Consider the following 13770-nt stretch of genomic DNA (forward strand, 5'->3'; position numbering starts at 1 on the left):
GAACTAAATGAGATGGCGGCTTTAAAAAATAATGAGGCACCAAAAGTAGTCAGTGACTGTTAATGAGCAACATGACTATTTCCTAAACTGAGACTGAGCTATGGTGGTGAAGATTGAGTAGATAGCCTAAAATAGCCAACTTGGATCTGCAGTAGCCCTGCAAGGCCCTGTGGAAATGTCCTCAATGTGGAATTAAATTGTTTCTTTCCCTCCAGAGCAGGGGCTGAAAACAGCCCCCGGGACAGGCAGGTGAGGGAAGCAGACAAGGTTAGAACTGTGGGGAACTGGAGAACTCAACAGATGAATACCAGATCGAAACCTCAGCTCAGAGTTGCCAAATCTTCCCATTTTTCAAGACAGCCTGATTTTTTCCATCTTAAAATCTCCTGATTTTAAAATATTCATAACTCATTGTTTTTTTCAAACACTATGTGGGTCCAAAAAATTATGCACACACACACACCAGTCCACAACCGAGTTGATTATCAACTAGGAGAGAAAGATCAAAGAAAACAGGTGACTGCCACTACTCCCCTTGTATCCTGCCCAGCAGAAATTTCCATTAGGAGTCATTGGATGGGATAATCTCCTTTGAGTAAATCCATGACTATACACCACACTCCCCAAGTCCCCCCAAACACACTGATTTCTTTCTTCCCAAATAGGTTTGGATAAAGCAACAACCAGTATCCTCCTCTGAGGCTCCGTCAATAAATAATGGTAATTACTACTAATAATAAACTTTTATGGATCAGTTACCACCTGCCACGCCCTTTGCATGCATTAACTTATCTCCTCTGGGGAGGGTTACCTAACTTTTTTACTTTTAATTTTTTGGGGTACACACACTAATTTCATTCTCATAACAACATCATTTAGCCCCATTTGACAGAGGACAAAATTGAAGCTGATGGAGGGAAGACCACATAGCTAGTAGGTATTTGAACTTAGGTCTGTGGGCTCCAGGGCCATTTCTGCTACACCTCTTTACCCCTGAGGGTGGGAGCTCCATCAACTCAGAGCTAGCCGTCCTTAAGGACCCCTGGTAACTTCTTCCCATAAATTATGGCTGCCAGGAGACTGGAGGATGCCTTCACCTTTCTATCTCCTGCTCCAGCCCCCGGTTACCGGAATCCATGTGTTTGTTTCTCCAGCAATTGCTCTCAACAGGCACTTCTCCCAGCCCAGGTGTCTGAGACATCCCTCCGGAGATGCCTCTCTTTCAGGCCAGATTAACAGCTGCCCAACGATGGAGCGGAGGTGGCACGCATTCAACACTCCCACCTGGGCAGCCCTGGGGACGCACACAGCCCTTCCATCGGGTGAAAACAAAGGCATAAGCAGAGGGGCGGGAGGAACATCAGAAAACAAATCCTCCCGAGAGCCAGGGACCAAGACTTGCTGCATGGCCCTAAGTAAATCAAGCCCCTCTCTAGGACCTAGTTACTCTACCTGTTAAAAGGGAATGCACTAGACCAGTGGTCCACAACCCTGGCTAGACATTAAAATCACCTGTGAACTTTACAAAACCGCACATGCTGGAGTTCCACTCCACCCCAAATAACAAGAATCTCTGAGGGTGACATTGGTGTTTCTAAAAGGCTCCCTAGAGCATTCTGATACGAAGCCAGGATTGAGAGTCACTGAATTAGATGGCACCTGAAATGCCATCCAGGTCTGGTGTCCTAGGCATGTTACTAGATGTCATAATGGGGACAATAAAACCAGCACAAAAAGCACCCAACACATACAGGGCCTGCTATGTGCTAGGCATGCTTCTAAGTGCTTCACATATGTGAACATAAATTACATATTCACTGCCACAACATCCTTATAAGGTAGAAAGTACAGTTTTTGAAGCCTATTTTGCAGATGCAGAAACTGAGGCACAGACAGTTTTCCCCAGGTCACACAGATAGTAAGTGGTAACTGCTGGATGCTAGAATAAAAGTGAGTCCAAAGAGGCACGTGAAACAGCCTTGTGGGGTCAAAAAGGCATCACAGAAAAAAACTGACCTCTAGGTTGATCCTGGGAGATGGGTAGGTGTTGGTCAAGCAAAGGAAGGGTTAAAAAAGAGGAGGGAAAGGGCCAAGCACAGTGGCTCATACGTGTAATGCCATCTCTTCAGGAGGCAGAGGTGGACGGATCACTTGAGGTCAGGAGTTCAAGATTAGCCTGGCCAACATGGTGAAACCCCATCTCTACTAAAAATACAAAAATTAGCTGGGCGTAGTGGTGCATACCTATTATCACAGCTACTCCAGAGGCTGAGACAGGAGAATTGCTTGAACCTGGAAGGAAGAGATTGCAGTGAGCCGAGATCACAACACTGCACTTCACCCTGGGTGACAGAGCAAGACTGTGTCTCAGAAAAAAAGAAAAAAGAAAAAGAAGAAAAGAAAAGAAAGAGGAGGGAAGGGAGTCATCTCCAACAGGGGCAATTCAGAGTGTACAGGGCCAGAGTCAATGACACCCACCTGCCTCCCCCACGTCCCCAGCATATTCCTTCCATGAGGCTTCTTACCACCTATAACCAGTTTGCTTACTTGTTTACTTGTTTACTGCCCGTCTCCATGAGGACAGGAGTCTTGTCCACTTCATTCATCTCTGTACGCCCTGCAGCACATGGCCAGCTGTCAAGTGATTGAATCTGCCTGGAGTGCCAGCCCCGTTCCCTTTCAATACTCATTCATTCTTGGGCTGGTTAATTTTTAGCTTATGTCAGGGACAGAGAGTGGTACTAGGAGGACTGTGGCAAGGCTGTGACATTGTCCCACACAGGGACTCTAAAGATCTCTCATGCACACTCTCTTCCCACCCTGGGAGAGAGAGAAGGCAGCATGCATGGTAGGGTAGACATGAGCACCTACTGTTTGTCCAGCATTGTTCGAAGCACTGGATATATACCCTTAGATGAGAAAATGGCACAATTTTAAAAGGCTGTGGCTTTAAGCAAGAACTTGTGAATCAGACAACCTGGATTGGAGCCTGACTCTGCTACTTCCTCACTGTGTGTCTGTGTGTCAGTGACCTAACCTCTCTGAGCCTCAGGTTCCTTATCTTTCCAATGACTGCTGTGAAGGTTAGTAGAGGTGATGCCTGGAAAGGACTTAGCAAAGTGTCTGACTGACTGTTAGTTCCATTGTTACTGATCATTTAAAAAAGGGGAGGGGGACTGGGTGAAGTGGCTCACGCCTGTAATCCCAGCACTTTGGGAGGCCTAGGAGGGCGGATCACGTGAGGTTGGGAGTTCAAGACCAGCCTGGCCAACATGGAAAAACCCCGTCTCTACTAAAAATACAAAATTAGCCTGGGGTGGTGGCACATGCCTGTAATCCCAGCTACTCGGGAGGCTGAGGCAGAAGAATCTCTTGAACCCGGGAGACGGAGGTTGCCATGAGCCGAGATCATGCCACTGCACTCCAGCCTTGGCAACAAGAGTGAAACTCCACCTCAAAAAAAAAAGGGGGGGTGGTGGGGGTAGATGCTCAGTTGCATATATAAGCTCATGATAATTTCTGGGAGGATTTCAGGTCACCTTGGCAAAAGATAGAACAGTATCTCTTCCCCTTTCATCACCTACAACACGAGATTCTCAAGAGAGGCACTCCCACCTGCCATCCTCCATAAGGATCTCCTCCTCTCAGAAGGATCTAAAGCCTCCTGAGAACTTGGCAATCTTCCTATGTAGATCCCCACCCTGAAATTTCATCAACATCTTCCACGCAAGTAGCTCTAGCCTGAACCCATCAGTGGAAAGACACTGGGGCACTGTTCAGGCCTTTCCACCCATAGTGGGTTTACAAAACAGGTTTACCACTCCCTTGGAACGCTGTCACTCCACCATTGTATACCTATGGCCAACCTATAGTCAGATGACTCATGGAAATTTTTCTTTTGGTCTTTTCTTCCCCCTTTGCCATGGAAAATTGTCAAATGTTTTCTGAAGGTTTGACACTGTGTTCCTTTGATAATACACTCTCAAATTGAAAACCAAAATAACACAAATCACATCAAGTAGAGTCATACTGCCAAATGGAAAGGGGTTGGAATAGATACACACACACACACACACACACACACACACACACACACACATCCCGAGAGAGAGAGAGGGAGACAGAGAGAGAGGATTTGTTTTTTCCCTTCAGTCTCTGTCACCTCAAAACCTATTTCTAGATCAAGGTATCTTAATCTAAAGAAAACCATGCCCTCCTGTGCTTGGGCTTCCTAGAGTCTGTGAATCATTTGAAATTCCAAGCCAAGTTTTCTGTATTAAAATATCAGCATTTCAGTGCAGAGGAGGTATATATTTCCACCAGTTTTCCAAGGGATTCAACTCAATGAAACCTTCAGGATGCTTCTGCAAAACCCATCTTCACTCTCTTCGGATGTGGTGGTGTTTCTAGTTGCCTCCCAAAAGTCATTCCCCCTTCATCCATAGTAATAAAAAACCCCAATTTATAACCGGGATTATAGCCACCCAGAATAAAGACTGCATCTCCCAGCCTCCTTTGCAGCTAGGGGTGGCCATAGCTGCAAGATGTCTGAGCAATAGACAGAATTCTTGGTGGTAGTGTCCAGAAATTTTTATGAAAGAGATTTGTCATGTGCTTTTTCCTTTTTCATCCCTTCCTTTCTCTTGCTGGCTGGAATGTGGACATTATTGCTGGAATGCAGGTGACTTTCTGATTCATGAGGTGGCTTTGGGAATAGAGCCCATATGGTTAAAGCACTAAGATAGAAGCGGTCTCCAGCTTGAGGATATGGTGGAGCAGGGACACATATTAGCCTCAGACAGAATCTCTCTGGACTTCAACGTTAAGAAGAAATAAATTTATTCTCTTATTTCAGCCACTCTTATTTTGACTGTCTGTTGTTCACAGCTAAAGTTACTCACAACTCAAATTCAGGGTGAAGCTAAGACAGTCCCCAGAAGGAATATCTTGTTAATCTCTCCTCCATCTCTATACATCCTCCCCAGCTCCTCCAGTCTTCCTCCTGCTCCCAGAACAAAGCTTGAGAATGCTCTCAGCTGAATGCTACTAAGAGCTGTCACTCCAGACTTAGAAAAAGCTATTTCTAAGTAGTTGTCTGGCAGCAAAGTCACCAACTGGTCAAACCGGATTCTGCTCTGACTGCAGAGGTACCTGGGAAAGGGGCCTCAAGATTACAGACCTTCCAGCTCTCCCTTTTCCAAAGATCTCAGAGTCACCCTCTGTATAAGGTGCTCATGATGGAATTCTTCATAAATGCTCCAAACTGAGAGGAACATGTACCACTTTCCTAGCCAGGCCCTAGACAGAGGAAGCAGAATGATTTACCCCTTAGTATAACTTTAGTACTGGGGAAGTTCTTTTAAAGCAATACCAACAACCACAGAATTACAGAATTCGGAAGACTCTCCATCAGAATAAGCCAGGTTATGCTGCAATAACAAATAAGTCCAAAATTTCAATGCCTTGAAAGAGCAAAGACTTCTTTCTCACCCATGTCCATTGTTGGCCAGCAGGGTCAGCCTACTTGTTACTGATGTTGACGACTATGATGCTGATGATCATAGGGCAGAGGGAAAAAGAACTCACTCACCCAAGGGTGCTGCCTACACAGAGCCAAGAGGTTCCCATGGGCTCCCAAGGGCTTTGAACTGGCAGTGATGGACATCATTTCTGCTCACAACTCATCGGCCATAACTAGTTATATGGCTCCTTCCAACCACGGTGGCATCAGGAAGTGCATTGCTACCTCACAGGGGCCCAGAAAGCAGGAGGAGGAGGAAGAGAAACCAGAAATGTTTGGCAAACAACGCTAGTTACAACCTCAAACCACCCATTTCATTGAATCCTCACTATGGATCAGGTACTGCTCTAGGTGGCAATGATACAGCCATGAACAATCAGACATAAGTCCCTGCCCTCTGCCTGCATGGAGCTTACATTCTAATGGAGGCAGCAGAGAAACAAATAACTAGAGATGTAAAATGTTACTAGTAGTTAATGGCAAGTGCTGTGAGGAAAAGTAAACCAGCTAATGCGAGAGTGTGACTTATTAAGTGGTTAGAGAAGCTTTATCTGAGTCGTTGAAATATAAGTAGAGACACAAATGAATGAAGAGACCTGCCTTATGGAGACCCGGGGGAAGAGTGTTCCAAGCAGTGGGAACAGCAGGCAGGAAGACCTTCAGGCAAGAACATGCTTGATTCTTCCATCTGAGGGTCAGAAATGAGGACCCTGTGATTGAAGCCCATGACCAAGGAGTGGGTATTAGCAGGAAATCCAGTGAGAAGGGTAACCAGGAGCCTTCCTTTTTTCTTCATAAAATTTTGTAGTATTGTCACCAGAAATGGGTCGTGATCCAGATCCCAAGAGAGGGTTCTTGGATCTCACACAAGAAAGAATTCCAGGGGAGTCCATACAGTGAGGCCAAAGCAAGTTTATTAAGAAAGTAAAGGAATAAAAGAATGGCTACTCCATACGCATAGCAGCCCTGAGGGCCGCTGGTTGCCCATTTATGGTTATTTCTTAATTATATGCCAAACAAGGGGTAGATTATTCATGAGTTTTCTGGGAAGTCAGGGGTAGGGGGGTGAGGGGGTAGGGCAAATTTCTGGAACTGAGGGTTCCTCCCCTTTTTAGACCATGTAGGTGTAAACATAACTTCCTTACATTGCCATGGCATCTGTAAAGTGTGATGGCGCTAGTGGGAGTGTCTTTTAGCATGCTAATGCATTATACTTAGCGAATAATGAGCTGTGATGACCAGAGGTCACTCTCATTGCCATCTTGATTCTGGTGGGTTTTAGCTGGCTTCTTTACGGCAACCTGGAACTTTGTGACCTGTATCTTGTGCCGATCTCCTATCTCATCTCAAAGACCTTGTGACCCAAGGTCTTTGTGACCTGTACCTTGTGCTGACTTCCTATCTCATCCTGTGACAGAATGCCTAACTTAGTGGGAATGCAGCCCAGCAGGTCTCAGTCTTATTTTACCCAGCCCCCATTCACCATGGAGTTGCTCTGGTTCACATGCCACTGACAGTATCTGAAATTCTTTCTATTGTTTATTTATTTTGTGAACCCCAAAAATCTGAAACACGTCTCAGTTAACTTAGAAAGTTTATTTTACCAAGGTTGAGGACACGCCTGTGATACAGCTTCGGGTGGACATGTGCCCAAGGTGGTAGGGGCACAGCTTGGTTTGATACATTTTAGGGAGACAGGAGACATCAATCAATATGTGTAAGATGTACATTGGCTCAGTCCAGAAAGGTGGGACAACCAGAGGAGAAGGCAGGACAACTTGAAGAGGGGCGGGGGCTTCCAGGTCATAGGTAGATAAGAGACAAATGGTTGCATTCTTTCCAGTTTCTGATTAGCCTTTCCAAAGGAGGCAATCAGATATGCATGTATCTCAGTGAGTAGAGGGGTGACTTTGGATAGAATGGAAGCAGGTTTGCCCTCAACTGTTCCCAGCTTGACTTTTTCCTTTAGCCTAGTGATTTGGGGGCCCCAAGATTTATTTCCCTTTCATAAACTGTTTATTGATACACATGAAAGCAGGGATTTTGCCTCATTTACTGCTTCATCTCTAGCCCCTCAGCTAGTGCTTTCCAAGTGAGAATGTAACAATTATGGAATGAATGAATCCGTGAGTAAATGAACAGACTGTGTCTCCCACTCCCTGCATCTGGCTCCTCCTCACATGTTCACTGAGTGGCACCACCATTCACCCCATTGAAAGGTCTGAAAACCGAGACATGCATTTGATGAAACTTCTCTTCCCCTCTCACCGCAATGAGCAGTCAAAATGCTCCTGCTTCTTTAACGGATCATGATTATATCCACACTTTACCGCTCCTCAGCCAACAACACAGCCAAGGTTGCCATTTCACTGGGACCACGGCAGCAGCCTCCTAGCTGGTCTCCCTAAAGCCCCTGTAAGATCTTCTCCAAAAGCAGACAGTGATTTTCGTGGAACTCAGTTCTCATCACAGCACGCTCCTCCTCCAAAGAGTTCAGTGGTTCTTCAGTGTGCTCAAGACAAAGTCTAACCTCTTAATGGAGTCTGCAAGGTCCAGTGTGATCAAGGGCACACCTTGACTATTTCATCTCCCTGACTATTATATAGTCACCTCCCTGACTATTTCCCCTGATAATCTATGCTGACAGTTACTCAGGGAGATGGGTGTTGAGATCATCTCCATTTTACAGACGACAAGACAGAGGTTCAGAGAGACTAAGTTCCTTGCCCAAAGCAGCAGAGCTAATGGGATTCAAATCCATATCTGGTTGAGTTCCTACCCACTATGTTTTACTGTCTTTCTTAAGTGGGAAATGGCAGCCCGGTCACTTCCTGAAAATTCTGGTTAGTTGAGATATTGGTTCTCTGAACCCGGAAGAAGTATTTGAACCATGAAAGATCTCAGAGGCCTTGTTTTAGGCTCAGGTGTAAGAAATAGAGCCCCTGAGAGCCTAGTTGTGGGTGTCCCTTCTTGAGGATGGGTGGAGAGAGGGCAGGATGATCCTCTCCGTCCCATAGCTGAGCCCTGACTCCCTTCTGTTGGCGGCACCTGCAGCAGAGAGGAGCTCCTATTGAGCTTGCGGGGCCCCCAGCCCTGCCCCAGCTCCAAGTGGCTTTCATTAGTAACACGTCAGGATCCTCTGCTCGATGCACAATAGCTCCTCCCAGGCAGTCATCACTCTCCCAAATGTCAGCGTGTTCCTGGTGTCATTTGTTCTGCTGAGAAAGTCTGGAAGGGCTGAAAGAGGTTTCAGAGAGAGAGAAGCCTAGCAAGAAGGTGGGGGAAGAGGTGGTCCAGTGACCTGAAGTTCAGCTGTGTTCTGCTGGTAGATCTGGGTTTGGAAGGCCAGTGCTCTGGCTGGGCATACACCAGGGGTCAGGTGGCACAGGCTCCCTGGGTAGCTGAAGGTACAGGTTTTGCAGCCAGTCATCCCGGATCTGACCCTGTGCTTTAGATTGTTCAACTGTAAAATGTGGTTAACAATAGGACTTCTACCTCCAAGAGTTGTTAGGAGGATTAAAAGAGGCACAACATACAGGGCATTTAGCAGAGCTTGGTACATGATAGTTCTCAAATAATGATGGGTATCATTACTTTCATTTTGTAGTTATTATTCACAGAATCACATAGTGGTTAAAAACACAGACTCCGGAGCCGGATTGCCTAGACATGAATCCCAGCTTTGCCACTTAGTAGCTGTGTGACCTTGGGCAAGTTATTTAACTGTTCTGTGCTTTGATGTTGTCATCTGTGAATGGTGATAATAATACCTACCTTAGAGCAATTCATGTGAGAATTAAATAAGTTGATATATGCGAAGCACTTACAATTGGTACTAAATGTTAAATACGTATTTATTATTATTATTATTATTACCGCTATGATTATTATTTGCAAAGGTGGTCAGGGAAGGCAATTCCTGGGAAGAATTTTGGAGAAAATAATAGAAGAAAGCTAGAGCTCCAATAAATAAGCGTTACTTTCCCAGGATTGTGAGGGCGTAGGCTCATTTAGGGAGGGACTCACTGCAGGCTGTTTATTTTATTTTGTTTATTTATTCATTCTTGCTGGGGTGTGCGGCAGAGAAAAGAGGCCTGGGCTTGAAGTTCAGACAAACCTAAGTTCAGAATCCATAAGCTGGAGGCCTCGGGCAGGTCACTTCATGTCTTGCGCCTCAGTTTCCTTATCTGTAAAAAGGGAATAATGATAGCATAAAATCTCCAGGGGGCGGTGATGAAAATTAAAAAGAGCATGCTTGGGAAGCCTTGGTGCCTGGCACCTTCTATGGACTGCAGAAATATTAGTTAATATTCTGATGCTGTTACTGCATGTAGAGTCTACCCAGTGGGAGCTAGGCAATTCAGACCCAGGGTTGCTGATATGACATCATATACTCATCCAAGATATGCTGGGCTTCCACAGTGCAGCAGGCACCCTCTAGGTGCTGGGGATGCCGCTATGAACAGGACATCCAAGGTTCCTGCTGTATGGAGCCAAGTGTGCTGGAAATTCCGTTAGTGTCATCGTAGGGGAGTCTGAGAAACGAAAGAAATGAAAAGGCATGAGCATGCTTACTTCCTATTTTCTGGAGGATGTGCTGGGATCCAGGGCCACCCAAAAGAACCAACTCTGAGACGGGTCTTCAGACCCTGGGGAGGGGCTGGGGGCTGGGAATCCCCTAGGGGAGGGTGGGAACTTTTGTTTCTTACTACACTGAAAAGAAAAGGCACAGAATCTGGCAGCTGTGTCTTTGTCCTACTTGGTCCTAGCTTCAGACCACCACTTCCCCCCAGTTTTGCACATGCAGGGTGATATCCTCCTCCTGGGCTGTTTTGAGAATTAATAGTGGTATGCCCCATATGAAAGCTCTAAGAGGATGGCATCCAAGAGAACAATGCTCTGGTTCCCAGGATCTAACGTCCGTACCCTGCACCACAGTACCCTCTAAGGTCTCTTCTTCCCTGGTGTAACCAGCTTGGAGGCCCCCCCTTTTCCCGGGCCTCTCCTGAGCCTGGCGTCATATTTTCACCTGATTGGTGACAGCCCATGGGGTTTAGTGACTACTTTCCTCGTGTGTTAGCTGACTCCTCACCAGGTGGCCGAGTTAGCAGGAGCAGCTGCCTCCCTCCTCAGCGTCCTGACATGAAGGGCTTGCTGGATCCAGAAATGCAATGGGAGCCCAAAGGGGAACAGGACACCAGGTAGTGTGGAAGGATCGCTGGGTAAGGCTTGACCAATATTGTCTCATACCGGTTATTACCGTGCACTCCCAAGTCCCCCTGACTTGGATTCCAATCCTTGGTGGCTTCACCTCTCTGAACCACAAGGATTCCATGAGGTCATGGATAAAACTGTTGATCACAGGGCTGGGTGCATGGTTAGTGTTCAATAAATGTGAGCCATGACTTTGACTTCAGAGGCAGTGTAGCAGATGAGACAAGAACCAAACTGCCCAGGTTCGAATCCCAGCTCTGCCACTGACATAGGCATGTCAGGTAATCTCTCTGTGCCTTAGTTTCCTCATCTCTAAAATGTGTTTAATAAAACATCATTCCTGACAGTCATGGTGGCTCATGCCTGTAATCCCAGCAATTTGGGAGGCCGAGGGGGTGGATCACCTGAGGTCCAGAGTTTGAGACCAGCCTGACCAACACGGTGAAACTCCATCTCTACTAAAAATACAAAAATTAGCCAGGTGTGGTGGCAGGTGCCTGTAATCCCAGCTACTCCGGAGGCTGAGGCATGAGAATCACTTGAACCCGGGAGGGAGGCAGAGGTTGCAGTGAGCCAAGATCATGCCATTGCACTCCAGCCTGGGCAACAAGAGTGAAACTCCACCTCTAAATAAATAAATAAATAAATAAATAAATAAATAAAACATCCTTCCTAGTAGGATTGTGGCGAGAAGTACAAGAGTTTTAGGCACATACATTTAAAGTGCTCAGAACAGAAACAGGCATGGGGCAAGTGCCCCATAAATGCTAATGATTGTTATTTCTATTTTCTACCTTTGCATCCTCTCTCTCCTCCCCCTCATCCTTGAAATGAGAAGGTGGATTAGGTCATCACGGTTCAGTTCCCTGCTCCTTCGCCAGGCTTCCCCTCCTTCTGGGTCCCCTGGTACCAACTAAGCCACGTTTTAGGCAGAGGGGTCCTCTGGAGGTTTGGGGATGGCCTGGAAAGGGAGAAGGAGGGGAGTTTCTTCCCGAACATACCCCACCAGCAGACTCGCCAATAAATAAACACAGCCCCATCGGCACATAAACACACACTCACCCCTGCACCCACTCAAATCCACACACAAACTCATTCCACCCTGTCCCACGCACTCAGAAACCTCACCCCAGCCCCTGCCCAGGTCCCAGGCAGGGCCAGGTTTCTCTGGTGCGTCATGCGGCATGCAGTGATTCTCCCCACAACTGGTTTCCAACTCAGCCGGCCCCGCCCAGCTGTAATTACAGAGAAAGCGGAGGCTTCTGTGCCCAGCCATGACGTCAGCCCGAAGCTTCCAGCCTGATGAGCTCACCCCACATCCAGCGGGGGCCCAGTCACTCGGGACATGTCATGCCGTGGAGTCCCCACCATTCTTTCTCAGCTGGGGAGGAGGGCAGGGGTCTCTGTCTGTCGGTTAAGCACAGATCCGGGATTCAGAACAACCCAGGTTCCCATCCAGGCTCTGCCACTCCATATCTGTGTGCAAGGCCAAGGCTCTGTGCCTCTGTTTTTTCACCTGCAAAATGGGGGTGATGATAATAGTGACACTTAACTATTGAGTGAGGGTTTAACTCAGTAATGTCTGAAATATACTAACTCTAAAAGCAGATGCACAGGAGGCAATGGGTGACAGTGATTGTTTTTCTCCATATTATTATTTTTAGCAAACTGCCTCATGCAAACACTGTTTAATATCAAAACAATTTCTCAACCTATGACTCACCGAATTCCTTAATATCCTCAACTTACCCTCATCTCGTGAAGAAGGCAGGGCTGAGACCCGAAAGCCCACAGAGGGAAAACGACATGCTGAAAATTGTCTACCTGTTGCGGACAGATCAAAGATTAGAACCAAAGCCGAAGAGGCCTCCGGCCCAAAGGAGGATTTGTAAATTCATTCTTCCAGCTGTGTGGTTAGAGCAGGAAAGTCTAGATTTGGGGCTTTGAGTTTCAGACCAGACATCCTGCTTGAGTATACTACTTTTCAATAATTATCAGTATTAACAGTCATAATAATAACAGAAGCTACTATTCATGAACACTTCTATGGTAGTTTTCTCATCTGTAAAATGGGATAATACTGGTACCCTTACCTCACAGGATTGCTGCTGAGGATTAAATGAGTTCATATTTATAAAGCCCATAGAGCAGGGCCTGGCATGTAGCAAACATTATGTAATCGATAACTCAAAATGGAAACTACAAAGGTGCCCATCAGACTGCTAGGTGCTGAAAGAGAATTACCTCATGTATTCCTCATGGCACATCTGTGAATTGACTACTGTTACATCCATTTATAAGGAGGAAAACTGACAATTTGGAGGTGCCTGGGAATAATGTTACTGCCTATAAAGATGCTTTGCTTGACCAAACATTAATCAGATTTCTGAATCTTCTCCTAAGCCCATCTGTGAGGTTCCTTATAAAAATTCAGTTTTGGGCCAGGCGAGGAGGCTCATGCCTGTAATCCCAGCACTTTGGGAGGCCGAGGCAGGTGGATCATGAGGTCAGGAGTTCAAGACCAGGCTGGCCAAGATGGGTTTTAGTGAAACCCATTTCTACTAAAATATACAAAAATTAGCTGGGCATGATGGCGGTGCCTGTAATCCCAGCTACTCGGGAGGCTGAGGCAGGAGAATCGCTTGAACCTGGGAGGCAGAGGTTGCAGTGAGTCGAAATGGCACAACTGTACTCTAGCCTAGGGCACAGAGTGAGACTCCGTCTCAAAAAAAAAAAAAAAAAAGAAAGAAAGAAAGAAAAATTCAGTTTTGGCGTGAACTCTGCTAAGTCTGTTTAGCAGCAATCACCCATCTTCGATGTCTGATCACCCTCGATATCTGATTAGTTTCCTCATCCTCCACCATCCCCCAGATGACGTCTGAGCACCCTGGCCTGTCTTCAGCAAGCATCCTCTTAGGTTAGCTGAGCCTGAATCCCTCTGATCCCTGGACTTTCCTCCTAGTAATTTTCCATTCGCTGATCCCACCCCCACCCCACCTGCTTCTTGCCTACAAATTCCCACTTACCTATGACCT

The 13770-nt window shown here is 46.4% G+C and overlaps 1 long non-coding RNA gene across 1 annotated transcript; it reads right to left on the bottom strand.

Annotated features, from left to right (window-relative positions):
• Positions 1-7098: 7098 nt before the first annotated feature.
• LOC144333144 (uncharacterized) lies at positions 7099-11952 on the bottom strand. Its single transcript, XR_013401543.1, has 4 exons — positions 11864-11952; positions 9888-10056; positions 9639-9708; positions 7099-9269 (listed from the first exon to the last, which is right to left on the bottom strand). It is a non-coding gene; the product is annotated as an uncharacterized LOC144333144 (long non-coding RNA).
• Between the last annotated feature and the right edge of the window lie 1818 nt (positions 11953-13770).

This window comes from Macaca mulatta, chromosome 11 (genome assembly GCF_049350105.2).
Source record: "Macaca mulatta isolate MMU2019108-1 chromosome 11, T2T-MMU8v2.0, whole genome shotgun sequence".
Taxonomy (NCBI): domain Eukaryota; kingdom Metazoa; phylum Chordata; class Mammalia; order Primates; family Cercopithecidae; genus Macaca; species Macaca mulatta.